This window comes from Prionailurus viverrinus, chromosome C1 (genome assembly GCF_022837055.1).
Source record: "Prionailurus viverrinus isolate Anna chromosome C1, UM_Priviv_1.0, whole genome shotgun sequence".
NCBI lineage: Eukaryota > Metazoa > Chordata > Mammalia > Carnivora > Felidae > Prionailurus > Prionailurus viverrinus.
Genome location: NC_062568.1, coordinates 135,891,835 through 135,919,828, shown reverse-complemented (window position 1 = coordinate 135,919,828; position 27,994 = coordinate 135,891,835). Strand labels below are relative to the sequence as shown.

The following is a 27,994-nucleotide window of genomic DNA, read 5'->3' as shown; positions in this document are numbered from 1 at the left end:
AAGTCTGCCCACCTCCTTGATGGAAACAACAGCTGCCTTTGACTTGGTTGTGTATAATGTATGACAAAGGTGCTAGGCTTTTGCTTATTTCCCACATTATCTCATTTAATATTCACATCTACCCTTTAAGGTGTGCATTCCTATCCACATTTTTCTGATGAGTAAATTGAAAGGCAGATGAGGTCACATACTAGCAAGAGGCAGAGCCAGTCTCCTACCCCAGACTAACCAACCCCAAAGCCCTCATCCTTTCAGATCATAGTCCTAAAGCAATTCTGTGGGTGAAAGCACAGGAGTCTCCCACCTGCCACTCTGGAGGGCAATTCAGCAGCCCTGTAGCTCCCCCTCCCACCTCAGCAGGAAGCCGTTTATCAGATTAACAACCCACCTGCTCCCACAGCAGAAAGCAGGGCTCTGAGGAAACAGAACTGGGCTTAGTTGGGCTCTCTGTGGGGACCAAGGACGCAGGAACATCTTGGGCCTTACAGCAGGGAGGCCACTTTGTGCTTTTTCCCTTCCAAGGAGGAGACTAGAATGTGTTCTATGACCTCATTGTTAGCATGAAGTAATAGGAAGAACACAGGATTTGAAGCCAGACAGATGTGGGTTTGAGTCCTGATAAGCTTTATGATCTTGGACAAGCCACTTTGACTCTCCATGTTTCAGTTCTTTCAGCTGAAGAAGAGCTTAATGCCACTTCCCTCATGGGATTGTCTTGGGCATTAAATGAGATGGCAGATCTAAGGAGCCCACAGCACAGCTGGCACCCAACAGAGCTGTCAAGCAAGAGCTCTCCTTTCCTCTCAACTGGATAGGGCAACCGTTAAGGGGCCCACTTGTCAGATGAGCAAACTGAGGTGCCAAGAGATTGAGTAGCCAACAGCTAGGAGCAGAGGTCACCTCCTAACTCACAAAATGACACTTTTTTCACTCTTTCTTTCTTTTCTTTCTTTTCTTCCTTCCTTCATTCCTTTTCTTTCTTTCTCTTTCCTTCTTCCTTCCTTCCTTCCTTCCTTCCTTCCTTCCTTCCTCTCTTTCTTTCTTTCTTTCTTTCTTTCTTTCTTTCTTTCTTTCTGGCTTCTCAAAAGCAAAAACAGGTAATTCTCCCCAAATCTGTTTTGCCTTGAATATGTAGCTGTCTGGGTGCTCCTCCTCTTCTCCTTGCTTCCCTTCCCCAAATTCTTATCTCACCAGTCTCTTTACACACAAATCAGACTGATCATCATAAAGTAATAGAGAAGCTCACAGGCAGAAGGAGAGGTGAATACAATTCTCTCCACAAGCAAGACAAACCCTCTCTGTTGATGCAAAATCATGACTCACTCGAAACCTTTTATGATGGCCAGATGCTGAGCACATCTAAATTGCTTCAAATTGCTTCTACAGTGTATATTAGTGGTGGGGAGGGGAACAACCAACATCTATATATATTTATACATTTACCAGGAAATGTGTTTATATTGTTTTCCAATCAGGATTTACCACAAGCTAGGAGTTCCACCCCTAATGAATAGGCTAAACCCAGCCCATTGTCAACAGAGAAAAAGTTCACCTCAAACATAAAAGATTTTAAATCAAATTAGATGTTAGAAGAGCATGATTCTCAGCATTATTGGGCAGCCAGAGTTATCTGGCAGAGTGAGTGATGGTTGTTTCTGGGCTCAAACTTTATCCCAGAAGCCTTGGAAGCTAGGCAAGGGAGACTTCCAAGGAAGGAATGGATCTCTTTTTGACCTGCAACTGTTCCACATTTAGGTTGTTGGAAATTCCTGTGTGGTCTGTAACCACTCAGAGCCCATCCTTGGGCTGACCCACAGCCAGGAGCCTTGTACTAGCCCAAATCACTCTGGAGCCACAGCTTGGAATTTCTCCAAGACAACTTGGCCCCAGAGATCTGTGTGGACTCCCCATGCCCAAATGTTACATCCTTTAGACTTTACATCACTGTCCAAACTGTAAACCTTCTCATTTGTTCTCACATTCTCAACCCCATACCGTCCTATGTATCTTCTCCCAAACACTAGCTGCTCCTCTTTCCTGCAAATCCTCTATGCCCACTAGAATCCTTTATCCCAGGGCAAATCAATCCCCTTCATCCTACACCTCATCACATAAGGTTCTCTTCTCTTCTTGGACCCCCCTGAGACCTATTTATCCCTGACCACAAGCACCTTATACAGCCATCCTGAGGGATGATTTCTTGTTCTCTCATGTCTACATATCTACCTGGTTCAGCAGATGAAGCCAGGAGGTGGGATCAGAGTCCTCACATTCCTATGTGTTTCAAAACCAATACTCTCCTCCTGTGTAATTCCTTTGGGGTTCAAGCTATCTAACTACACCAACTTCCCTGAATTTCTCTGTCTCCCTACTCCTGCCATCCTCCTGGAGCACGTCAGTGTGCAGGGGGAGAACCCTCCAATGCCAAATGTTACCTTCCTTGCATTGAATGATCCTCATCACCCTTCCACATCAATCAGTCACTGCTACACCCACACTGTTCCTCTCATCACTGCCAAACATGCCATTTTCAGACACTGCCTCCCAGCCATCTAGCTGTGCATCTATGTTTCAGCCTAAGACCACGAATCCCTTGATGCCTCTTATTTCTCCCAGTCTATCGTCCTCTATGCAGCCTTCTTTCCTTTCCAACCAGACTTAAACTGTTCTCTCTCCCACACCCTCCATGCCTGGCACTCCTATTCTTCTGCAGTCCCTCAATCCCCTGCACCATATTCCATTCAACTGCTCCTTCTCCTTTCTGCACTAGCAGCTGAGAGCTACAAAAGAAAACACATGCCCTCACCTCCTTACAAACATACCTGCATCAGAGACCACTGGTTGCTAATCCCAATATGTCTATTATCACCATTTTAGAATCTTGACTTGGAATAAAATCCTTATAATCTTTAGAATTTTTATCTTAAATAAAAATATTTCCCAGCATCCCTTGGAACTAGACATAACCATATAATTCAGTTCTGGCCAACAGAGTGAGTAGAATTAGTGTGTGGCAGCTTCTAGGAAATTTATGATATACCTTCAATGTGTCCTTTGTCTCTTCTTCCCTTTTCTCCATCATCCTACTTGGCAGATGGATGTGATGCCTGGAGTTCATTTTAGACCATAATGATGAGGACCACATCTGAAGGATAGCAGAATATAAAGATAGAAGTAGATTGGGTTCCTGAGGACTATAGAGCCCAAATTGCCTACAAAAGACTTCTTAATGTAAGAGAGAAATAAACATTATTCTATGTAATCCACTGTTTTTTAGGTTTCTGTTATTCACAGCTGCTCATAGTGGAACAAACTCCCACTAACACAATGCCGTGAAGACACAACCAATTTTTCTTCTTATGTTTGGTCTGCTTCCTTTCCTAATATCCTCAGGCTCCAGGCCAACCCAGCCCTGTGCCCACAGACCCCAACACATTCAATTCCCACCCACTCCTCAATCTTACCATGTAACCTTACATTTTTTGGTAAGATGGCTGAATATAAGATGAACATAAAAAATTATAACTTTATTTTATTGGCAAATATCAGCAAAGGAAATGAGGAAAGTATTACATTTAAGCAACCAAAATTATAACACATTTAGAGATCTATTTAGTAAGAAAGAAATGTATTAGAATGAAATAAATGTATTCCATTTATGCTACATTCTTGGGGAAGAAGACCTACTGGTTTAAAAAGTAGGTCTTTGAGTTCCTCAAATTGATATGTATATTGAATTCTAACTAGAATCCAAACAATACTTGCAATGAAATTTCATAAAATTATCTTCAAATTCATATGAAAAATAAATGACTAAAAATAGAGAAGAAAATCATAAAAAGAAGAACAGTTAAAGAGTGTTGCCTTACAGAACATAGCATAAAGCCAAACAGAAATGGAAAATTGGCGAGTAAAACAAAATATAAAATCTATAATCAAGTCATATTTATGAAAAGTTAACACATGATACAGGTGGAAGTTCAATTTGGTGGGAAGAAAATGGACTATTTAATAAATGATATTGGCACAATTGGTTATACATATGGGAGAAAGTACAATGGACTCTAATCTTACATATTGCACACAAAAAAATCCAAATGGATAAAAATGTAGAGAGCAAAACAGTGAAAAATAATATTGCAAGAAAACTTTGGAGACTATACTATAGACTGAGGATAGGGGAGACTTTCCTAACAAAGACTGGAAACTTGGAGGCTCTAAAAAAGATCAAAGATTTATTTCACTATAAACTTTACAACTTTTGTACCAAAAACAAAGGCCACAAAGAAAATACGTGGGAAAATATTTGTAACACAAATCTTAAAAGTGGATTTTTATTAAAAACTAGGTAAATATGGGAGCACCTGGGTAGCTCAGTTGGTTAAGAGTCTGATTCTTGATTTCAGCTCATATCATGATCTCACAGTTTGTGGGATGGAACCCCACATTGGGCTTCATGCTGACAGCACAGAGGCTGCTTGGGATTCTCTCACCCTCTCTCTCTGTCCCTCCCCAACTTGCACCCTCTGTCTCTCTCTCAAAATAAATAAATAAACTTTTTTTACAAGTAGGTGAATATGATCCAAAGAGTATATTAAAATGACCCCGGGGAGCCTGGGTGGCTCAGTTGGTTAAGCATCCAACTTTGGCTCAGGTCATGATCTCGCAGTCTGTGAGTTCGAGCTCCGCATCGGGCTTTGTGCTGACAGCTCGGAGCCTGAATTCTGCTTCAGATTCTGTGTCTCCTTCTCTCTCTGCCTCTCTCTTTCTCTCTCTCTCTCTCAAAAATAAACAAACATTAAAAAAAATTTTTAATAACCCCAAGAGCATGTGTTTATGTGTGGATGGGTGTGTATGCAAAGACTGTGCTGGAGCTCCAAAGGGTCCTCCATGAATAGCACCCCTCTTTCTTGTCCAAAATCCTGATGAAGTGGAAAGTAAATAAAGAGTAAATATGGGAGCCAAAACATTCTATTTTTAATGATAGAGGCTAAGTTCCCTAGCCTGTATTCCCACAAGGCTGTCACCCCTTAAACCTTTCCTCTATTAAATTCTAGGTTGCTCACAGTGAAGCTGCATACCTCTATCCTTCTTCATTCAGTCTCTAGAAAAGAAGGTGGCTCTTCTGGTAACTCTTAATGCCTCTGGTTTCTCCTTGGTTCATTGTTTCTGAGTCTATGCCCATACCTGAACCAATCACAGTTAAGAAGTAGAATGAGACATGAGAATTAATTGGCTTAAACAACTAGACTTTTACCTGGAGCTGGAAGAAAGGGTATCAGTCATACTAACTAGGAGACTAACTGTGAGATGAATGAATTTCCCAAATGGGGAGTCCAACAACTTCCTGCAAGAAAAGAGGGAAAACAGAAGTGTAGAGTTAACCAGCAAATGCGCCCCCTACCCAACCTTGGAGTGTGAGATCCCCAGTCTTGAAGAGTCACGTAACAGGCAAGCTGAGACTGAAGGAACAAAAAGGAGTTAGCAGTGAAAAGAAGATGTAGAAGGCATTCCAGTCAGCAAATAGCATGTATAAAGCTCTGGAGGTAAGAGATACAGGACACAGACAAGAACCACTAGTATTTCAGTATGCCTAAAGGACAGACCTGGCATCCCTTCCCTCAAAAACCAAACAATACTGAGGTCACATCAGTAAACATTTGTGGACTGCAGGACTAGCATCCCCTGTGATTCAGCCTCACCCCTGGACACAGCTCCTTACTCCAATAGTACCTTAGCCCCCCACCCCTGTTCTGCAGTGCCCTCCTCAATCTCAAGGAACCCACAACAGCCAAGAAGGACCTGGGCCCCAGGCTGCTAAGCCTCCAGAGATGATATGCCCCATAGGTGTACTCTGGCTACCAGATCCCAAAATGACACAGCAACTAGGGCTGATGAAGGGCTAGGAGAAGACTAAGGATAGTTACAGTTGCCTGAGGGAAATTTGCAGGAAGTTCAGCTGAGTAAGACTTTCCAAAGCCTTGGCTGGCCTCCTCCAGAACCCTGAAAGACTCAATTCCTCCAACATAAACCCTGAAGCCATGGCCTCCCTTTCAAGGCATATGGAAGTGAAAAGACCCACAGTGTCTAAAAATCTACATGCTGGGTTTGTCACTATCTCCCTAGAAGCTAAAGGCCTCTGTTCAGAGGCTCCAAGACACAGACCTTTTTCAAGTACCCGTGAAGGGTCTAGGGAAATGGCTGGTGTTAACCATACCGTACCCACCAGGTCACCAATGTGCACAGTGTGTAAGAACTTGGACTTTGCACTCACACAGAATTGGATTTGAATTGGCTCGCTACTTGGCTCTACTACCACTTGGTGACTTTGGGCAAGGTACTTTACATCTTGATCCTCAATTTTCTCATTTATAAAGTGGAGATGGTAGTGTTGATATGAGCATATATGAGATGCTAACTGTGAATATTTTTCATAAATATCAGTTCCTTTCCTTCCCTTGATGCCACCAGGCTCCTTTCCCCACTTTTGGATACTTTCTCTTTTTCTTCAGACTCTATTTTGTCTCCCATTCTTGCTGCGAACAGACAGGAAGTTCCACAGTCCTGTCTGCTTGAAACAACTGCCTCCCAACCCAAGGCACTTGCACTTCAGGAGACACAGGGAGTAATAAGAGTCACAATCATTCAGTCATGTGAACTGAACACTGCCCGGTTTTATGTCAAGTGTGGGGGAATGCCATGGAGAATAAGGCATAGACTATTCCTCAAGAAATTCTATCCCAGTGGGAGAAAGCAACACAGAAGAGTTTATAATAATGCAGCACAATAACTTAGGTAAAAGGGGATATACCTACAGAGTCTGGGAGCATAAAGGAAGAGATGATACATGAGATAAATCTTAAAGTATCTGTAGGTGTCAGCTGAAAGAGGGAAGATGAGGAAAGAGCAGAAGAGAAAACATGAGAAAATTAAGGAAAGGACATAGAGCCTGGAATGTGCAAGGAAATGGGAATTTCTGGATTTCTGGAAAATAAAGTGGCATACAGCCTACAGTAGGTGCCTAGTTATGTTTGGATAAGTGTAGAAAAAAGTCTGATGGGAAATACTCCAAACTGTTTACCCACAATGAGGTTGGAAATATGGGAGACGGAAGTCTTTCAGTTTTTACTTTATATCCCACTAACTACACTGTCTCAAATTGTCACAAGTGTGTGTCAGTTTTATGATTTAAAAATACACCTTTTTGAAAATGCAAAAACAGTTAATTTTGGTTACAATACATAGAACAACTTAGAGTGGGGCAAGTCTAAAGCAGAACAACCAGTTACAAGGCTACTTTGGGTGATGAAGTTCTAAACCAGAGAAGTTGCTATGGGGATGGGGAGAAGGAGAAGTCAAGGGTGTCAAGCCTGTAGAGTTTTGTAGGTAGTGGTACTTTTACTGAGACAGAGACTATGAGGGAAACAGATCTGGATTAGGAGAGCATATGAAGTAGAGGCAGTGAGAGCAGTTTTGTCCATGTGACCACTGAGGTACCCAGGGAATATCCAAGTGGTACTGCCCAGCTGGTAACTTGAATGTATGGTCTGACATTTGGAGAGAGAGCTAGGAGATATGAATTTGAAAAGTACCAGCATGTAAATCACAAAAATCCATGAGGATAGATTATATCTGTCTATCCCCAGGAAGAGTATGGCAAGGGAGAAAAAGAGAGGGTCCAGGAACACACCAGCCTTAAAATCAGGTGGAAAAAGAACTCATGAAGGTGTCATGGAAGAAACAGCCAGGGGGCACCTGGATGGCTCAGTCAGTTATGAGTCTGGCACAGGTCATGATCTCATGGTTTATGATTTCAAGCCCCACGTCTGGCTCTGTGCTCAGCGAGGGGCCTGCTTGGGCCTCTGCCCCTCCCCTGCTCGTGCTCACTCACTCTTTCCTTCAAAATAAATAAATAAACTTAAGAAAAAGAATAAGAAGAAGGAATAGCTAGAGGAGTAGGAAGAAAACCAAGAGGTCAAAGTGCCTTGGAGGAAAAAGTTTTGAAGAGGGAATGGATAACTGTGTCAAATGCTTCTGAGAGGTCAAGGAATTAAGGATTCAAAAGTGACCTTGACATGCCCCTCAAGATGTCTGGGTTTCCTGCAAGGTGGTCTTAGGTGGGAGAGGTAGGCAATGGAGCCTCCATCCTGCTTATGGCTGTGTCTGAGCCAACATTTACCCTTTGCTTTCTAGTCTTAATGGTGCAGGACCCAAATCTTGTCACTATACTCTCATCCAGGCCGGGTACATTCTGAGTTCTAGAAAGTCTCTTCAGATAGAAAGGGCTACAAACCACCAGTGCAACAAACATACTACACTCTCTCTTTGGCCCTGAACAAGCCACACTTCTTCAGAGGGCCTCAGTTTTCCCATCAATAATTTAGAGGGTCAGAGGGAAGGTCAGAGGGAATCATTTTTAAGGGCCCCTTTCAACCTTCATATTCCATGATCCAATAAACCACACAAAGAGACAGATTCCTATCCAGCCTTTTCTGAGCAGGGGACACCTTAAAATCTGATGCAAAAATGTTGCTCAGAGGTCATAGGCTCTGTGTTGATTAGCCATAGGTAAGAAAGCATAAGGCCTGCTTGAGAGACTCCCTCAGTCTGCATTCAGGTGCAGGACCTATAGTTAACTAGATTTCAAACACAGTGAAGAAAGGATATCACACTGAATATATGTTTGACTTCAGAGAAAGCCCTGCTCTTTAAGCCCCTCTTTGGTGCCACTGTACAATGAGAGACAGCATAAGACTGGTGACTAAGCCCAGCTTCAGATCCCCACTTATGAGCTGTGTGACCTCAGGCAAGTTATCTAGCCTTTCTGTGTATTGGTTTTCTCTGCCACTAAATGGGGATAGTAATAGTACCTACTTCATAAAATTGATATGATGATTAAATAAGTCAATATTTATAAAGCACATAGAACAGCCCATGACACATAACACATGTGATTGTTAAGTAAAATAATAACAGTACACTCATACATGCATATGCTGATTGACTCTACGTCTCTGCTTTGTCTTCCAGGATAGCCACTTCATCTTCCATACACATCCCTCAGACAGTTCCAGGCACCCCTTCACACTAGCAAAATGGATAAAAAATTCTACCTTAGGTCTTTACACTTTATCATGAAGAGGAATAGAAGTGTGTCTCTTCCAATAGGTGTCACAGAACCTAAAGTTTTTTCTTAAAAAAAAAAAAAAGAGATCCTGTTTGCTGTAATTGGGTAATGTGGCCAGTTTAGACCTACCCCTTCAGGTAGGATTAGGTCAGTCCCACTCAAACCCATGGTTCAAGACTGAGGCAGTGGACAGGTCCCCAGAGGAAGATCAGAGTATGATTTGACCATGGGATGAAGATTTTTTTTTAATGTTTATTTATTTTGAGAGAGAGTGTGTGTGTAAGCACATAAGCAGGGGAGGGGAAGAGAGAGAGGGAGAGAGAGAATCCCAAGGAGGCGCCACACACAGCACAGAGCTTGATGATGGGCTCAATGTCATGGCTGTGAGATCATGACCTGAGCCAAAATCAAGAGTTAGATGCTTAACCAACTGAGCCACCCTAAGGGATGCAGATATTCACTATAGTTTCTACTAGATGACAAGCACCAGGCTACACATTGGGAATATAATCCTCAAAGTCACAATTCCTGCCCTCCAGGAGCTTACAGCCTAGAAAAAAAACCATTATAACACAGCACGAGGAGAGAAGCACAAACATGACAGCATAGAGGAAGGTCACCCTAGTTGGCCAGGCCAGGGGGCAAAGAGGTATAAAAGAGTGGGAGTGGAAGCTGTCATGGAGCTTCCTGAAGGAGGTGAATCTTGAAAGAGAAGTAAAGCTTTATCAAGTGAGGAAGGGGGAAATGAATTTCCAAGCACAGAGCATCACATGATCAGAGGCATAGAAAATGCAAGCAATTCACAATGACTGGAACATAAAGTACATGTAGGGTTGGGGAGAGGGGGCAGCAGTTAGGGAAGAGTGGGGTGATGTGAGATGGAGAGGCCAGCAGACCCCAACTCAGGTCAGATTTGTGTTGAGATCTATGTAGCAATGGCATGAATGCAATAGTTGAAAATCTGAGGTAAGTAGAGAATAAGAAAAATATCATGCAGAACAAAAGGAACCAGGAAAGAGTCTGAAAATGAGTTACCAGGGAGGTAGAAGCACTCAAGTAAAATAGAAAGAAAAAACATTTTTAAAAGGAAAAGACTGAAAGTGGCAGCTGTTGCAAAGAGATGAGGCAGGACAGGACCTGAAAAGACTTGTGATTAGTAATTGATGTTGAACTTGCCCTCTGACAGGGCAGCTTTAGTGATGGTGGACAAGCCAGGATTGCTTAGAATTCAGTAAACAGGAGTTTAAAGTGGAAGAGATGATAGTTGGCTACTCTATCAAACACTTATATTTTATGATAAAATATGTATTCAAATACTTAAAATATGCATTCAGGAAGTTCCCTTCATAAATTTGTACTAAAAAAATAATCAGGACTATGTGCAAAGATTTATTTACAAAGGCTATACTGTTATGTTAATTATAGCAAATAATTGTAAATAATCCTATGATTATGACTTAAAATGGCTAAATAAATTACCAAGCATCCATACAATGGAAATTTTAATGCAATGATTAAAAATCATGGTTAGAAAAACACTGACACAGGAAAAATATCACGTTACAAAAGAGAACATCCAGAATGCCCTCAAAGTCTAAGTAAGTCTCAAAGTCTTAGAAATAAGATTGGAAGGATATAAACCAAAATGTTTACATTGGTGGTTACTTCTAGAAGTGTGACTATGGGTGTCTGAAACATGTTTGATTATTTGTACTTCCCAATTTTCTACTACTATGTTACTTCTGTGATGAGAAAAAAAAATTAAGGGCTTGCCAGTAATGAAAAAAGAATGGGATTAACTTCAAGAGAAATACGGTTGGGTTTCTTATAGGTTGAGGAAGACTGGAGTCTGTTTATGTGTGAAGGGAAAAGAAGAGGAAAAATGGAAGCTAGGAGAGAGGGAGTAAATGCAAAAGCCAGGCTCTGAGAGATAAAGGGGAACCTGGGGATGAGGGCTCCAGGGAGACAGGTGAAGATGGCAGAGGACAGAAAGGCAGTGGGAAAGAGACCTGATCACGGATGCACGATCACCTGCCTCTCGGTGTGGAGAGTAGGGAGATTAAAGCGATGGAGGAGAGTGGAAAAGGCTTACAACAGCTGCTGTGGGGAATTAGGAAGTCAATTAGCAATAAGTGAAGGGATTGTAGAGAGGCTCCAAGGGAGGGACCAGCTGCCACTGAGGAGCAGGACTTGATCCCACTGCCAGTTAATATATTAGCTGCAGCCAAAGAGAAAATGTGTGGTCTGAATCCAACCAATGTCCAAGAATATCCAGAAAATGTGACCCAGAATAACTGCCACACTAAGGACCATATTAATGTATTAACTAATTTAAGCCCTGCCTCTTCCAGTTTGATCTCAGGCAGTTGTATATCTTCACTGTAACCATTATTTTAAAAAATAAAAAAAGGAGGTGGGCAAAGGTAGTAAAATGAAAGGGGATTTAGGGAAATTACACTTTATCAGGCAAAATGATGAAGTGTTAATGATTTCTTAGATAGGACACCAAAAGCACAAACAACAAAAGAAAAAATAGATAAAATAGACTTCTTCAAAATTAAAACTTTTGTGCATCAAAGGACACTATCCATAGAAAGAAAAGGCACATTTCTCTACAAAATGGAAAAAATATTTGCAAATCATATCTCTGATAAGGAATTGATAACATATAAAACCTCTTACAACTCAACAAAAATAACCCAGTCACAAAGTGGGCAAATGACTTGAATAGCTATTTCTCCAAAGAATATATACTAATGGCCAGTAGAAAAGGTGCTCAATATCACTAATCACTAGGAAAATGTAAATCAAAACCACAATGAGATACCACTTCACACTCATTAGGATAAAGATGATTTCTGGAGCGCCTGAGTGGTTCAGTTGGTTATGTGTCTGACTTCGGCTCAGGTCATGATCTGGCAGTTCCTGAGTTTAAGCCCTGCTTTGGGTTCTGTGCTGACAGCTCAGATCCTAGAGTGTGTTTGATATTCTGTGTCTCCCTCTCTCACTGCCCCTCCCCAGCTCACACTCTGTCTCTCTCTCTCTCTCTCTCTCAAAAATAAAATAAACATTAAAAAAAAAAAAAAAGATACTCTGTTAACCTAAACAAGGAAGTAAGTTGAGGCAAGGTCAAATTATCAGAAATTTGAGTTTATTTGGGAATAGCAGAGGGAACCACAATTTGAGAAGCATGTTATAGAAAGCTACAGGTGAGTCCTTTGAGGGTTTGGGGCAGGCTGTATTTATGAGCAAGGAGCGCAGAGAGGGGGAAGTCCAGCCAGAGTCCAAGCAGCAAGTTCATTGGCTTGGGGATGGGGAGAGATTCTTGGTGGATGTTCATTAGTCAGGAGAGAAGTCTTGATCTTCTGTAAATCAGGCATTTATAAGAAATCAGTCTCTCAGTTAAATTCTATTCTTCTGAGGAAGGATGCATGAGAGTCTCCATTTCTTATGCTCCATTTCAATTTTATGTATGTATGTATGTATGTATGTATGTTTATTTTTGAGAGAGAGACAGAGTACAAGCAGGGGAGGGGCAGAAAGAGAGGGAGACACATAATCCAAAGAAGGCTCCAGGCTCTAAGCTGTCAGCACAGAGCCCGATGCAGGGCTCGAACCATGAGATCATGACCTGAGCTGAAGTTAGACGCTTGACCAACTGAGCCACCCAGGTATCCTTCCTCCAGTTCAATTTTAGATTGAAATCCTCTCACAACTCCATTAACACATTATTTATTTAGCCATCTCCTTATTGATGCACATCTAAATTGCCTACAATTTTTGTGCAATTACAAAATTTAAGTAAAATCCCTTGAATATTTATCCTGGTAAGCTCCTGTAACTATTTCTGCAGGAAAAATACCTAAAAGTGAAATTGCTGAATCATGTCATAGACTTTTATGCTACTTAATCATGTTTTATAATCCACGTGGGCCAACCTAAATCTTTCTTGGAACAAGGTATAAACATAGGATGGGGATTTTACTTGCCATAGACCCAAAACTGAAAGAGGGAACTTTATGCCTGTTTAGAAAGCCCACATAACTGCAAGTGAGTGGGTCAGAAATGTTTGGTGGAGGCAGGACAGATTGATAGATTTTACTCTGTGTTCTTCACTCTCCTTTTTACCTTTATTCTTATTTAGACAATAGCAAACCATTTTGGATAACTGCCTATGGCTTGTACCAACAAATAGAAGGAAGACATTCCAACAGATGAGGCTGCCCAGCAAGAGAACTCGGATCTCCTGAGATAGCTCCCCATCACTGAAATTGTTCAAGCTCAGGTGAAATGGTCCAAAAGACAGTCCATACAGTGTGGTAGTTGAGAAAGCACAGACCCTGGAGTCAGGATGCTTGGATTTGAATCCTGGTTCTGATATTTAGCTGGGAGATCTTTTCCTTTTTTTCCTTTTATTTTCTTTCTTTCTTTCTTTCTTTTTTTTTTTAAAGATGGGAGATCTTGAGCAAGTTAATTACCCTTTTGTGCCTCAGTTTCTTTGGTAGTAAAATAGGAATAATGGTACCTACCTTACAGATTGTTATGCATCGCTTGTTCTCTCCATGTTTAAAAATACCTTTCAAAAGAAACATAGAGGAAGTCAGCTTTCTAAGATTAAATGCCTTGTAGCAGTTTTAAAAAATCCCCATAGAAGTTAAATCCAAAATGAGGTTGGGAGAGGGAAGAAGACCTAAGGATAAGACACTGATCAAGAATTCTGGCTCCCAATCCCCCAGCAGTAGGTGAATTCTAGTTGTTTGGGGAGCAGCATCTTAACAAGGAAATTAATAAACACAGGAATCAGAAAGACTATTATGAGAGAGAATTCAAAGTATTTTTAGGAAATTCTGTGGAGGGAAGTAGAAAGGCATGCATCATATCACACCATGGTGAAATGAAAAGAAAATCGGATGGCAGTCAGGGACTGAGGTTTTCGTTCTAAATCTGACACTGTGCCACCTTGGCCAACTGACTTCACCTGTCTGAGCCTCATTTTCCTTTAAACAAAATCATCTCTCCATACTCTCCATACTCTCATCAACTCTCAAGATCTTTGACTCTAGCCATCAGTACTCAAGTTGAAAAGATTTGATGGTCTGGGGCCTCACAGTGAGACAAATGAAAGTCTGTAGAATGCCAAACCCCCCCATCAAGAAGGCAAATCAAGAGAATCCTATGGGGTGCCTGGGTGGCTCAGTCAGTTGAGTGTCTGACTTTGGCTCTGGTCATGATCTCACAGATAGTGAGTTTGGGCCCTGTGTCAGGCTCTGTGCTTAAAGCTCAGAGCCTGGGGCCTGCTTTGGATTCTGTGTCTCCCTCTCTCTCTACCCCTTCCCCACTCATGCTCTGTCTCTCTCTCTCTCTCTCTCAAAAATAAATAAACATTTAAAAATAAAAAAAATTTAAAAAATAAAAAACAAGAGAGAACCTTAGAGGGCTGATGTGGAATTGGTTGCCCACTGAGGACTCTGTTCTCTAGGGAACAATTTGGCTTAGTTGTCTCTTTCAAAGCCATAGAACCACAGACTGCCAGAACCAGAAACCACCCATTCTCACCTTCTCATTCTGCAGTTAAGAAGAGGCTCAGAAAAGTTAAGTTACTTGGCATAGGTCATGCAGAAGGACATGGCAGAGCCAGGAATAGACATCAACCATCTTGATAGATCAGTTTTTCCTACTACCCTTGCTGTCTGGAAATGTGGGAGCCCAGGGCCTAGCACACAGCAAGTGATCACTTATATTTGGTTTTTAGTTGAACAGCATCCTGGACACAAGCAGGGCTGGTGGCTACAGTAATCAAAGGAGACACTGGTTTCAGGTGCAGAATTAAAGGGGAGGGGTCAAAAAACCTCAATACTCAAAACAATATTTTAATGCACTATTTAAAAATTAAAAGTCAATGAACAAAATACAAAATATAAAAACTTTAAAATAAAGACAGAATCCGAACGTGCATTTGTACAACAGTGCCTCACCTATCTTGTCCTAATCCCGACCCTGACTCCAATAAAATTTTGCTTACAAAAAAAAGGTTGACAAGCCACAGCCATAGTTTGCAGATTCATTTAAAATATTGCATTAAAACATTATGTATCCTGATTTCTGAACTTTTTGATGCCCCCTTAAATTTCATGCCTAAGGCAAGTGCCTCACTTTTTTCATCCTAGTACAGCCTAGGCAACACAAGGAATGTCTGGCACCCAGGGCATGCTCTACCTAAAATCCAAGGTTTCCTAACCTTTGTTCCATGCCCCACCCCCCTCCATGGGAGTATGCAGATAGATTCTAGGGATCCATGAATCTCCTCAGGTTATAGGCAAAGTACTGTGTTCACAGGTCTTTTCCTGGGAAAACAAAAGGTCCTTAGTCTTCATAGTTTCAAAAGGACTCCAAAAAGGCTAAGAACCCTGACACAGAATGAGGCAGGAAGTTTCCTTCTTATACAAAACCACCCCACCTGCCACTTTCCTGTGTTTTCATCTCTCTTTATTATTCTCCCTACATAAAATGTACATCTATAAGAAAAAGCTAATATGTTCATTCTCACACAAGTGCAAACGACAGGATAAGACACAAAGCCCTGAGCAATGTTTATTCACTGTAGCTCAAAAGCCTTGGGCCAATATTAAGAGCCTCTCAAGGAAGCAATTTAAGTAATAGGTAAATGCTTCAGGGGTACATCTCCCTGGCCCTCCACCTCAAATCGCAAGTCTGAGAGACTTCCATAACCCTTCCCAGGTATTTCTCATCCACAACCAACATCCTTTCAACAAGACAAGTCATGAGGAGTAAGGAAAAACAGCACCGGCTAAAAATGAAAGGATCTCTGCGAAGCCAGCAGCCTAGCAATCCTGTAAAAACCCTTCACCAGGCTTCGCTTGGAGGAGAATTTCCTAGATAGGCCTCAGAAAGTCTCAGACACCAAGTACGCAAGACCGGAAGCATGGGGGCGGGGACCCGCGCAGGGACTTACGAGGAGGAAGTAGATCACCCAAGAGGCCAGCCGGCCCTGATTGAAGGTTGATAAATGGTTGCCTGTTTCACGCTACCTCTGTTAACTGCAATCGAAGTGGCAAATATTTACCTTGGAATCCGACTGACTGAAAATATTTGGTTGGAGCCAGATGCGTCGCGTGTCTGTCCCTGAAATATTAGCCAAAGGAGTGATTTAAGAAAATAAAATGGTGGGTGGGGTGCCTGCCTGGCTGAGCTGTTTACTTTCCTTCTGCAGAGCGTGTGGAGCTTCTAACAATCCCGTAGGGAATGTGAACAGCTGGGAAGCAGGCCAGACTGGGGGAGAGAGAGAGGGTCTGTTTTGCTTTGGGCAGATAGTTTTACATAAATCAGAGATGTGGAAATATACATCTTAAGGCTCTTGGTAATGCTCTCAAAACAATTTACCTAGGAGAAGTAAATTGTGAAGTGGTTGTGTTAACATCTTTAGTTCTAAAGCACGTCTAAAATAAGGGCACTAGTTACTTGGGAACGGCAACTCCTTTTAGAAATGCTACTGCTTTCTAAGCAGCTTATCTGTCCTGAGGTGTGGGCGAGACAATTCATATAGCTTAGGGTTGAACAAGATGCTTACTATGCACCTGGCACTGCAGTCAGCTTTATTGGCCCGTTGTCTAGCAATTCTCAGAACCAGAAGAAACCTGGGATGAGTTACCATTAGCTAGCTCCATTTTCCAGGTGAGAATCAGCTTCAATCAGAAATGTTGCATGAGTTATCCAAGACCTCAGGACTCATTAGTTGACAGAGCTGGGATTGGAACCCAGACAATCTGACACCTCCACTCTTTGCCTTCCCTTGAGTGCACCAGTTATTGTGAGATGTATCTCTGGCCTGTAATTCTACAGGGGAGGGGAATGAGATTCATGCTGCTGATTGGGGAGGTTTTACCTGTCTGTGGCCAACAGAACCTCTGGGAAATGCTGCTTGTGAGAAAAGTAGAACTAAAAATAAATGTAACAAAAATAAACTACCAGTAAAATACTTTTTAAAAAAAGAAGTCAATATTTTGTCTCTTCTTCAAATGTAAAGAGAATACAAAGTATATGGGGGTGTGGACTCAAGTAATAGAATCTTTGTCTCCCCCAAGGGCAGAAACAAAGAGTCAGAGGAGGCAAACTGAGTACCTGATACCCATTACAGACTGTGCCCACTTTCTCCAACCTTCCTTAACCTAATCTTAATCTAGAATCTGTGTCTAAAGATATGACATTTTAAAGAAGTTACATTAATCAAATAGTTACTTTGAGAACAACTGATTGTTTTTAATTGAACTAATTTTTTTTTCTAGATTGGATTCTGTGTGTTAACAGAAACCATTTATTAAAATATAATTCCTGACTTCCCAGTCACTTAGCCTAGAAGCCTTCAAATTATCTTAGTCTCTGCCTCACCTTTGCTACACCTAACCTACACCTAACCCTATCTCTCACCCTAACCCTACAAATGACCCGCACTCACCCATGGGGGTTTCAGTGGCTCCTTCTGCATTGAGGTGACCACCTGGCTCTAGCCTGGCATTCTAGGCACTCCTTGATCTGTCCCAGCCTAACTGGAAGCTCAGTTGTGGGATCCAAGAGAGCTTGAAATCTAATTCCATCCCCACTACTGAATAACTGAGGGTACTTCCCTTCTCTGTCTGCCTTAGTGCCTTCATCCATAAAATGAAGGTGTTGGGATAAATGATTCACTGGTCCTTATAATTGGAACATTCTTTGCATCTGCCCCTTAAGCTTTCTTTCCCGTGTCTTTCCTTCATGCACCATGTGCTTTAGCCCCAATAGACCCAGGAACCAGCACAAGCCCTGCACATTCCTATTTCTGCCTTTCTGCCTTCATCTGGACTGTCCCTCCTCCTTTATTTCCAGATGACCAAATCCTATTAAAGACTCACATATAATGCCAACAACCTCAGGAAGCTTCCTTGATTCAGTCTAGGAATTACATAACCTAGTAGCTTTTGAGCCTAGTATCTTTTAACCTAGTATCTCGTTTTGAGCACAGAACCATGTTTGGATTGTTCATATATTTTCAGGGTCCAGGTCACCTTTGTATCCTCCCCAGTGCCAGGCTAAAAGAAGACATTTAGTTAAAGAGCAGCTGGTAATAAATGGGAACGAAATGTTAGTTGATATTAACTACTAGAAAGTAGAAAATACCTATTAAATGTGAGCTATTGTTTTTAATCCAGTGATAATTATAGATGTTTATAGAGTAGAATGAATGAAATTAAATTGCAAGACAAAAAAGCCTATGAAAATATGTCAAGTTTTGTTAGGCTGGGTCTAAAAACATAAAGTAAAAGGACATACACTACTTAGTAACATCCAGAAAACTGAGGCAATATTTGGGGTCAACTTTTCTAGTTGTATGCAGGTAGACATGTTTAAAATTTAAAGAATCATAGAAACCTTAAACTTGAACAGGTAGTCTATAAGAGATTTTAATCTCAACACTGAAATTCTCAATTCTTTCTGTTGCAATAAACATCTTAACATATTGAGTACTTTTTAAAAATTTAAACTCTAAAATAGAAAAGTAACCTGATTTATTTATCAATTTAACCAAAAATAATATATAAATAAATTTCAGATTTAGTGCTCAAATATCACAGTGAGCTACCTCAAGTATTTAAAAAAAATTTTATTTTTATTTTTATTTTTTTAATTTTTTTTTTATTTTTTTTTCAACATTTATTTATTTTTGGGACAGAGAGAGACAGAGCATGAACGGGGGAGGGGCAGAGAGAGAGGGAGACACAGAATCTGAAACAGGCTCCAGGCTCTGAGCCATCAGCCCAGAGCCCGATGCGGGGCTCGAACTCACGGACCGTGAGATCGTGAACTGGCTGAAGTCGGACGCTTAACCGACTGTGCCACCCAGGCGCCCCTTTTTTTAATTTTTTTTAACGTTTATTTATTTTTGAGACAGAGAGAGACAGAGCATGAATGGGGAGGGTCAGAGAGAGGGAGACACAGAATCTGACACAGGCTCCAGGCTCTGAGCTGGCAGCACAGAGCCCAACGCGGGGCTCGAACTCATGGACCGCAAGATCATGACCTGAGCCGAAGTCGGCCGCTTAACCGACTGAGCCACCCTGGCGCCCCCACCAAAAATTTTTTTAATGTTTATTTATTTCTGAGACAGAGAGAGACAGAGCATGAGTGGGGGAGGGGCAGAGAAAGAGGGAGAGAGAATCAGAAGCAGGCTCCAGGCTCTGAGCTATCAGCACAGAGCCCAATGCGGGGCTTGAACTCACAAACCGTGAGATCATGACCTGAGCCAAAGTCGGTCGCTCAACCGACTGAGCCACCCAGGCAACCCTCAAGTATTTTAATATATAAATGCCTACATGTACAACATGTCCTGTTGAGAACACAACCATTACAAATGATTGGAGGCAATAAGCTGCTATTGCAGGCTGTAGGAAAAAATCTGCAGCTGTGGAAAGAAAAGGTCTCTGTCGGGGCGCCTGGGTGGTGCAGTGGGTTAAGCATCCGACTTCAGCCAGGTCACGATCTCGCGGTCCGTGAGTTCGAGCCCCGCACCAGGCTCTGGGCTGATGGCTCGGAGCCTGGAGCCTGTTTCCGATTCTGTGTCTCCCTCTCTCTCTGCCCCTCCCCCGTTCATGCTCTTCTCTCTCTGTCCCAAAAATAAATTAAAAAACGTTGAAAAAAATTAAGAAAAAATATTAAAAATATATTTAAAAAGAAAAGGTCTCTGTCTTGAGTAAAAAGCATTTGACCATGAACGCAACTGGGTATCAAAACCTTACTTTGGCTAATGAGAGAGTACAACGTCAAGAACAGGGGGGCAGGGAATGGAAAAATGTTTCTAGCACTGCCTTTTCCCCTTCCTTCCTCCCTCCCTTCCTTCCTTCTTTCCTCCCTCCCTCCCTTCTTTCCTTCCTTCCTTCCTACCTCCTCCCTCCCTCCCTCCCTTCCTTCTTCCTTTCCTTCTGACCCAAAAGGAATACAACATTATACAAAATTCAAAGTTGCAGATATAACACATATAGTGAAATCTCCCCAGATTCCATCCCACTTCCCCCCATCCCTAAATAATCATTGTTAACATTTTGGCACATGTGCCTCCGTTTTTTCCCTGCATTTGCTAACATTATTTTTGTTACTATTGATTTTTCCAGAATGGGATCATAGTTTATATGTCACTCAGTGACTTTCTTTGCAACAAGTCAAATCCCTAGCATTATGATATTATGGATGTACCCACGACTTTGCTGATGGATTTTTACTGATATTCCAGAGTTTTAAACAATGCTCTCGTGTACGTCCTTGTATACATATCCTTTTGCTTATGACATTGCTTTCTGACAGAGCAGACTCCATTTTTAAGAGCTGCAGAGGAGAAGCTTTAGTTCAGCAGTTTTTTATTGATAATACAGTTCATCAGCGGAGCAGTTTCAAGGCAGATTACATAAAACTATACTTGGGAACAGAAGGACTCACACCACACCCAAATTCAAAGGGATTTCTCAAGAGGAGGAGAGCCCTCCTCTCTCAGCAGCTATCACACCTACCAGGTTTATCTTTGGAAGTTGAGCCAGTTACCTTCCATGCCTGAGTTCCCTCTGCAATACATAGATCTGGAGGGCATTAGTGTATCACATGTATGTAAAATGCATGAAACATGGGCGTTCACATTTGTGAATTAGAATGATGACAGGTAGGGAGATTCAAGAAGTTTAATATTCAAGATTTTCAGCTGAGAGGGGTGTATTTGAAAAGTCCTTGTGTAACTGGGGGAAGGGAGAGTGGCTTTGTTTGATAGCTACATACTGTCTGCAGCCCAACTCCAGTGTGTTGGTGCAGAACTCTGAGCCTGCCACCTTTTCTGAGAGCCTCTGTAATTCCTTCCACTCTGGCTGGGAAGGGTGTCTTTAACACATCTCCTCTGAGTGGAGGCTTTGCTCTGACCATCTTCAGTGGCCTCCAAGCTTGTCAGGCTCTGATATGAGCAAGAAGAGCCACCACTTCCTATCTGGTAGGGGACCAAACTTACTGTGAGTGCCTGTGGCGAGATGGCCACTCACTCAAATAAACCGTTTCTGAACGTGTTTGGTTTTTGGCCGGAGTCAGGAGATTTCCTCTTTCTTTTGGTCAATGAGGATTTAAAAATAAAAAAAAACATCCAATTTGACCCTCTCCTCCAGCACCCTCCGACTCCTCATTCTACAGATGAGGAAACTAAGGCCAGAGTGTAAAGTGACTGGCCCAAGGCCTTGTGAGTAACAGAGCTTCTTAATTCCTCCAGATTACTGCCTGTCTTTTAATTAGCATTAACAGCTTGTTGTCATCAGGGAACCATCAGCATTAGCAGAACTTGTCTGTTAAAGAGTCTTTGTCTTGAATGCTCCAGAGAGATTTATCAGAATAGAAGCAACAGTTGTGCTTGCTTTGGCAGCACATATACTAAAAATTAGAACAATACAGAGAAGATTAAGCACGGTCCCTGTGCAAAAATGACACGTAAAGTAGAAATAAGTTATAGTAATAATAAATTATCATACAATAAACGGATAAGGATAACATGCCAGATGCTGTTCTAAATCTTCTAGATCCTATGACTGTTACTTTTTCCCCTCTTTCTTGCTTTGCCTTCTCTTGATTTTTCTTTCTCTAATTTGATTTCTCTGTAATTGGTTGGAAAGTGTGTGTGCTTGTGTTTATTATTTATAAACTAGCTGGCTTAGCATGCTGATTTAACAAAAAGTCTGAAGTTAATATCTTTACCTTACTCCTAAATAATGAAGGATGATTTTAATTCACGTATAAGCCTAGTATTTAAATTCTGGTCTATCCCCTCCCCACAAAATTAAGAGTATGTTTGACATGTTTTTCCATAGTCAATGTTTGCTGAGATATGCCCTCATATTTACCAAAATGTTTTTGTTCAATGTTTTTTTCTTACATCTCAGGCTTTTCATTTTTTTTTTTTTTTATTCTGTGAAAGTACATCTTTTATGATTTCATTTAGTGATTGTTTTTCGGTGATGCATGTTCTCCAGTTATTGAAGGGGAGGAGAAGTTTTATTGGTTTTGTTTGCCTGGAAACAATATTCTTTATGTAATTATTTTCTTGAAATATAGCTTCATTGAATGTGGAATTCCAAGGTCGACAGCTATTTTCTCTTAACATATTGAAGAAATTCTTACACTGTATTCTCTTCCTTAGTTGCTCTTATAAAGTGAACTGTCAGTCTAATTGCCCTTTTTTATAGGTGGTTTTCTTTTCTTTGACTGCTTTAAGATCTCTCTCTTTCTCTTTCTCTCTGTCTCTCTGTCTTTCATAGATTCATTTGTATTCTGCTGTTTCACTATGATGTGTCTAGGAGAGAATTTCTTCTTACATATGATGCTTGAGATTCACTGAATTTTCTGGATCTAAGAAACACTGGCTCTTTTGCATTCTCATCATTATCTCCTTCTGGAACTCTGCTGGACTTTCACACCTTGGCCTTAGTCTTTTTATAACATGTCCCTTTTTAAATCTCACTCTACTACGTGTAGATAATTTCTTTAGATCCAGTTCTCTAATTCCTTCTTCAGCTATGCTTGGTTTCCTTTTAATGCATTGAGGTATTTTTGTACAACTTTACTGAGCCATAATCAACATACAATAAACAGCACATATTCAAAGTGTACACTTTGATAAATTCTGACATGTGCATAAACTCATAAAACCGTCACCACAACCAATATAATGAACAAATCCTTTACCCCTCAAAGTTTACTCATGTCTTTTTAAATTTTTTTAAAGATTTTCGGGGTGCCTGGATGGCTCAGTCGGTTAAGAGTCCGACTCTTGGTTTCAGCTCAGGTCATGATCCCATTGTTTCATGAGTTTGAGCCCCACATCGAGCTCTGCGCTGGCAGTACTGAGGCTGCTTGAGATTCTCTGTCCCTTTCTCTCTGCTCTTTCCCCACTTGTGCTATCTCTGTCTCTCTCAAATAAATAAATTTTTAAAATTTTTTTTAAAAAGTAAATTCAATTTTTTAAAGATTTTCTTTCTTTTTTTTTTTTTTTAATTTTTTTTTTTAACGTTTTATTTATTTTTGAGACAGAGAGAGACAGAGCATGAACAGGGGAGGGGCAGAGAGAGAGGGAGACACAGAATCGGAAACAGGCTCCGAGCCATCAGCCCAGAGCCTGACGCGGGGCTCGAACTCACGGACCCCGAGATCGTGACCTGGCTGAAGTCGGACGCTTAACCGACTGCGCCACCCAGGCGCCCCAAGATTTTCTTTTTTAAGTAATCTCTACACCCAATGTGGGACTCAAACTTGTAACTCTGAGATCAAGTGTCACACACTCCACTGACTGAACCAGCCAGGCATCTCTCCTAATGTCTTTTTGTACTGTTTTCTCCAGTCCTTCCCTACCACTACCCTTTATCAATCAACCATTAGTTCACTTTCTATCATTATAGATTAATTTGAATTTTTTGGAATTTTATACATATGGAATTATATAGTATGGCTCCTTTTTGGTTTTTTTTTTTTTTTTTTTTTTTTGGTCTGATTTCCTTCACTCAATAAAATTATTATGAAGTTTATCCATGAACATTGTTAAATCTATATATAGTTCATTTATTTTTATTGCTGAATAGTACTCCGTTGTATGGATATGCCATAGTTTTTATCTTGTCACTTACCATTGGACATGTCCAGTTCTTAGCCATTGCAAATAAAGTTGCCACAAACAATCATGTACGTCTTGTTAGGGACATGTGCTTTCATTTTTCTTAGGTAAATATTTAGTAATGGAATAGCTTAATTATATGGTAGGCATATGTTTAGCCTTTTTTTTTTTTTTAAGACACTGCCAAAGAGTTTTCTGAAGCGGTTGCGTCATTTTACATTTTCATCAGCGGTGAATGAGAGTTCCAGTTGTCTACATCCCGGCCAGTGTGGTATTATGAGGTTTCTTTCTATTAGATATGTAGTTATATCACGTTATGGTTTTAATTAGCATTTCTCTAATGACTAATGACATTGAACATCTTTTCCTGTGCTTATTTGCTATCTGTATATCTTCTTTAGTGAAATGTCTGTTTAAATGTTTTGCCTATTTTTAAATTGGGTTGTCCCTTTCTTACTGAATTATAATAATTCTCTACATATTCTAGATACAAGAATTTTGTCAGATATATGTATATCTTGCAAATATCTTTTTGACAGTCTATAGCTTGCCTTTGCATTTTTTAAATTGTGTTCCTTGAAGAGCTAAAGCTTTAATTTTGATGAAATCTAATTTATTGATGTTTTCTATTAGAGTCATGATTTTTATGTCATATTTTTAAAAATATTTGACAAATTCAAATAGGATTGTCATATATATATAATATACATATTATATATATACATATAATTTTAGAGTGTGTGTGAGCAGAGAGTGGGGGAGAGAGAGAGAGAGAGAGAGAGAGAGAGAGAGAATCTTAAGCAGGCTCCATGCTTAATGCAGAGCCCAACACGGGCTTGACCCTGGTACCATGACCTGAGCCAAAATCAAGAGTCGGATGCTCAACCGACTGAGCCACCCAGGTACCCCTATCTTATATAATTTTATGTAGAAATTTCATAGTTTTAAATCTATGTTTTAGTCAATGATATATTATTTTTTATATGATGGGATGCAGAATCAAAGTTGATATTTTTCCATATGGCTACTCAATTTTTCCAAAACCTTTTGTTGAAAAAATTATTCTCCTCTCCTCTACCTCTCCCCCATTGAATTACTCTGGTACCTTTGTTGAAAATCAATTAACCTTATATGCCTGAGTCTCTTTCTTGACTCTGTTATATTATGTTGATTAATTTGCCTAACTTTACACCAATACCAGAGTGTCCTAATTGTTGCAGTTTTTTTTTCTAATTGTTGTTTTTTACTAAGTTTTGAAATCCAGTAGTATAAATACTGAAGCTTTATTTTTATTTTTGTTTGTCTTATTTTCAAAGTTGGTTTAGTCATTCTAGGTCCTTTTCATTTCTATATAGATTTCAGAATCCTTTGGTCAATTTATCAAAAAAAAGTCTGTTGGGATTTTGACTGGGATAGTATTAAAACTTTAAATCAATTTGGGGAGGATTGGTATTTTAATAATCTCTAGTATTCTGATCCATGAACATGATATATTTATCTCTCCATCTTTTTAGGTCTTCTTTAATCTCTTTCACCAATGTCCTGTAGTCATCATGGTATAGTTATTATATTTTTTTGTCAAATTTATTCCTATTTCTTATTTTTATGCTGTTGTAAGTGGTATTGTTCTTGTAATTTTAATTTCTAACTCTTTTTTTTTTATTTTAAAAAAAAAAATTTTTTTTTCAACGTTTATTTATTTTTGGGACAGAGAGAGACAGAGCATGAACGGGGGAGGGGCAGAGAGAGAGGGAGACACAGAATTGGAAACAGGCTCCAGGCTCCGAGCCATCAGCCCAGAGCCTGACGTGGGGCTCAAACTCACGGACCGCGAGATCGTGACCCGGCTGAAGTCGGATGCTTAACCGACTGCGCCACCCAGGTGCCCCTAATTTCTAACTCTTTATTGCTTGTATAGTTGATCCTTAAACAATCACAGATTTGAACCATGTAGGTCCACTTATACATGGATTTTTTTACAGTACAGTACAGTACTGTATTTTTTTCTCCCCTAACAATTTCCTTTCTCTGGCTTACTTTATTGTAAGGATCCAGTACATAATACATATAACATATAAAATATATGTTTATCAACTGTTTATGTTATTGGTAAGGCTTCTAGTCAACAATAGGCTATTAGTAGTTAAGTTGTGGGATAGTCAAAAGTTACATGCAGATTTTTGACTGCATGGGGGTCAGTGCCCCCCCATATTATTCAAGGGTCAACTGTATACAGAAATACAATTGAGTTTTGCACTATGATCATGTATCCTGAAAATGTGCTCAACTCACATGTAAGTTCTAGTAAGTTCTTTTTGTAGGGTCCATGGGATTATCTACAAAGATAATCATGATGTCAACAAATACAGTTTTTTTCCTCTTTACTAATCCATTTACCTTTAATTTGTTTTTCTTGACTTACATACTGGCTAGAAATTCCACTACAATGTTGAATAGAAGTGGTAAGACCAAGCATGTTTGCTTTGTACTTGATCTCAGGGGGAAAGAATTCGGTTTTTCATTATTAAGTATGTTAGCTGTAGATTTTTTATAGATGTCCTTTATTAGGTCGAGGAAGTTCTCTTCTATAACCAGTTTGCTAAAACTTTTTAGCAGAAATAGATGTTGAATTTTGTCAAATGTTTTTTCTGCACCTATTGAAATAAACATACAGTGTTTCTATTTTTTAGCCCGTCAATATGGTGAAAAAAATTTTTAAGTTTATTTATTTATTTTAGAGAGCGAGAGCAAGCGGGGCAGGGGCAGAGAGAGAGAGAGAGAGAGAGAGAGAATCTTAAACAGGCTCCCCACTGCTAGCATGGAGCTGATGTGGGCCTTGAACTCACGAAATGGTTTAACATTTTAAAGTTAATATAATTCACCATATCGAGGTGCCTGGGTAGCTCTGTGGGTTACGCGTCTGACTCTTGATTTCTGCTCAAGTCGTGATCTCATGGCTCCTGAGTTCAAGCCCTGCATCAGGCTCTATGCTGACAGTTCATAGTCTGCTTAGGATTCTTTCTCTCTATCCCTCCGTCTCTCTCTCAAAATAAATAAACATTAAAAAAATAAAATGTTAAACCAAGCTTGTATTCTTGGAATAAAACTCTCCTGGTTATGATATATTATCCTTTTTATGTATTGCTGGATTTGATTGGCCAAAACTGTTAGAATTCTTACATCTATGTTCATGAGGAATATTGGTCAGTGGTTTCCTTATAATGTTTTCTTTGGTTTGAGTATCAAAATAACGCAAGCTTCATAGAATGTTATGAGAAGTATTCACTTGTCTGGAAGAGTTTTTATAAAATTTGTATTATTTCTTCCATAAATGTTGGGTAAAATTTATCAGTGACACCAGTCACAAGTAGTGTTTTCTTTTGGAAAGACTGAAGTTCAATTTCCTAAGTAGAAATAGAGCTAATTCAAATCACCTATTTCTTGAGTGAGCTTTGGTAGTTTGTGTCTTTCAAGGAATTTGTCCACTTCTAAGTTTTTTAATTTATTGGCATGAATTATTCAAAATTTCTTCATCTCTATAGAATCTGTAATGATACCACCTCTCTCATTCTTGATTTGGCAACTTGTGTCTTCTTTTCTTCCTGCTTAGTGTGGCTAGAAGTTTATTTTTTCTGTTTTCCATTTCACTAGTTTCTGCTCTTGTCTTCATTATGACCTTTATTCTGCTTACTTTAGGTATAATTTGTATCTTTTCTAGTTGTTTAAGGTGGAAACTGCTGTTATTGACTTAAAATTTTTCTTCTTTTCTAATATAGGTATTCAGTGCTATAGATTTCCTACTAAGCACTGCTTTATTGAATTCCAGATATTTTAATATGTTGTATTTTCATTATCAGTTCAAAATACTTTCTAACTCCCCTTTTAATTTCTCTGACTTGTATGATATTAGTTTCTAAATATTTGGATATTTCGAGATATCTTTCTGTTATTATTATTATTTTTTTTTTGATGGGGAAAGAGAGAGAGGCAGAAGGAGAGAGAGACAGAGAGAAAATCTTGAACAGACTCCATGCTCAGCATGAGCCTGATGTGGGGCTCAGTCTCACGACTATAAGATCATGACCTGAGCCGAAATCAAGAGCTGAACACTTAACCAGCTGAGCCACCCAAGTGTCCCTCTGTTATTGAGTTATTTAATTTCATTATGATCGGAAATAAACTTTGTATAATTT

The 27,994-nt window shown here is 40.0% G+C and overlaps 1 long non-coding RNA gene and 1 other non-coding gene across 2 annotated transcripts; one reads left to right on the top strand and one right to left on the bottom strand.

The window, feature by feature from the left end:
* Positions 1 to 5,158: 5,158 nt before the first annotated feature.
* Positions 5,159 to 16,271, bottom strand: LOC125173972 (uncharacterized). The gene is made up of 3 exons (XR_007155205.1): positions 16,212 to 16,271; positions 13,657 to 13,703; positions 5,159 to 5,187 (listed from the first exon to the last, which is right to left on the bottom strand). It is a non-coding gene; the product is annotated as an uncharacterized LOC125173972 (long non-coding RNA).
* Positions 16,272 to 21,547: 5,276 nt separating this feature from the next.
* Positions 21,548 to 21,656, top strand: LOC125174206 (U6 spliceosomal RNA). The gene has a single exon (XR_007155330.1). It is a non-coding gene; the product is annotated as a U6 spliceosomal RNA (small nuclear RNA).
* The last annotated feature ends 6,338 nt before the right edge of the window (positions 21,657 to 27,994 follow it).